Genomic DNA, 2,470 nt, shown 5'->3' with positions numbered 1-2,470 from the left:
TAATCTAAAGTATTACACAATAGGGTACAGCACAGTCAAATATGATATTAATATAAACTAATACACAATAGAATACAATACAGTCAAATCTGATATTAAGTCTGACGTTAATCTAAAGTACTACAAAATAGGGTACAACACAGTCAAACCTGACGTTAATCTAAAGTACTACTCAATAGGGTACAGCACAGTCAAATCTGACGTTAATCTAAAGGATTACACAATAGGGCACAGCACAGTCAAATATGATATTAATATAAACTAATCCACAATAGAATACAATACAGTCAAATCTGATATTAAGTGTGACGTTAATCTAAAGTACTACACAATACGTTACAGCACAGTCAAATCTGACATTAAGTCTGACGTGAATCTAAAGTATTACACAATAGGGTACACCACAGTCAAATCTGACATTAAGTCTGACGTGAATCTAAAGTATTACACAATAGGGTACACCACAGTCAAATCTGACATTAAATCTGACGTTAATTTAAAGTACTACACAATAGGGAACAGCACAGTCAAATCTGACGCTAATCTAAATTACTACACAATACAGTACTGCACAGTCAAATCTGACGTTAATCTAAAGTACTACACAATACGGTACAGCACAGTCAAATCTGACGTTAATTTAAAGTACTACACAATAGGGTACAGCACAGTCAAATCTGACACTAATCTAAAGTACTACACAATAGGGTACAACACAGTCAAATTAGACGTTAATCTAAAGTATTACACAATAGGGTACAACACAGTCAAATCTGACATTAAGTCTGACAGGGTACAGCACAGTCAAATCTGACATTAAGTCTGACGTGAATCTAAAGTATTACACAATAGGGTACAACACAGTCAAATCTGACATTAAGTCTGACGTTAATCTAAAGTACTACACAATAGGGTACAACACAGTCAAAACTGACGTTAATCTAAAGAACTACACAATAGGGTACAGCACAGTCAAATCTGACACTAATCTAAAGCACTACACAATAGGGTACAACACAGTCAAATTAGACGTTAATCTAAAGTATTACACAATAGGGTACAGCACAGTCAAATATGACGTTAATCTAAAGTACTACACAATAGGGTACAGCACAGTCAAATATGACGTTAATCTAAAGTACTACACAATAGGGTACAGCACAGTCAAATATGACGTTAATCTAAAGTACTACACAATAGGGTACAGCACAGTCAAATCTGATATTAAGTCTGACGTTAATATAAAGTACTACACAATAGGGAACAGCACAGTCAAATCTGACACTAATCTAAAGTACTACACAATAGGGTACAACACAGTCAAAACTGACGTTAATCTAAAGAACTACACAATAGGGTACAGCACAGTCAAATCTGAACACAATAGGGTACAGCACAGTCAAATCTGAAGCTAAATCTGACGTTAATCTAAAGAACTACACAATAGGGTACAGCACAGTCAAATCTGACATTAAGTCTGACGTTAATATAAACTACTACACAATAGGGTACAACAAAGTCAAACCTGACGTTAATCTAAAGTACTACACAATAGAGTACAGCACAGTCAAATCTGACTTTAATATAAACTACTACACAATAGGGTACAACACAGTCAAATCTGACATTAATCTAAAGTACTACACAATAGGGTACAACACAGTCAAAACTGACGTTAATCTAAAGAACTACACAATAGGGTACAGCACAGTCAAATCTGATATTAAGTCTGACGTTAATATAAAGTACTACACAATAGGGAACAGCACAGTCAAATCTGACACTAATCTAAAGTACTACACAATAGGGTACAACACAGTCAAATCTGACATTAAGTCTGAGGTTAATCTAAAATACTACACAATAGGGTACAGCACAGTCAAATCTGACATTAAGTCTGACGTGAATCTAAAGTATTATACAATAGGGTACAACACAGTCAAATCTTACATTAAGTCTGACGTTAATCTAAAATACTACACAATAGGGTACAACACAGTCAAATCTGACATAAATCTAAAGTACTACACAATAGGGTACAGCACAGTCAAATTTGACGCTAAATCTGACGTTAATAGAAAGTACTACACAATAGGGTACAGCACAGTCAAATATGACGTTAATCTAAAGTACTACACAATAGGGTACAACACAGTCAAAACTGACGTTAATCTAAAGAACTACACAATAGGGTACAGCACAGTCAAATCTGAACACAATAGGGTACAGCACAGTCAAATCTGAAGCTAAATATGACGTTAATCTAAAGTACTACACAATAGGGTACAGCACAGTCAAATCTGACATTAAGTCTGACGTGAATCTAAAGTATTATACAATAGGGTACAACACAGTCAAATCTGACATTAAGTCTGACGTTAATCTAAAATACTACACAATAGGGTACAGCACAGTCAAATCTGAAGCTAAATCTGACGTTAATCTAAAGTACTACACAATAGGGTACAGC

Source organism: Mizuhopecten yessoensis, unplaced genomic scaffold (assembly GCF_002113885.1).
Source record: "Mizuhopecten yessoensis strain PY_sf001 unplaced genomic scaffold, ASM211388v2 scaffold10333, whole genome shotgun sequence".
Taxonomy (NCBI): domain Eukaryota; kingdom Metazoa; phylum Mollusca; class Bivalvia; order Pectinida; family Pectinidae; genus Mizuhopecten; species Mizuhopecten yessoensis.
The sequence above is the reverse complement of the archived record's forward strand: the minus strand, read 5'-3'. Positions refer to the sequence as shown.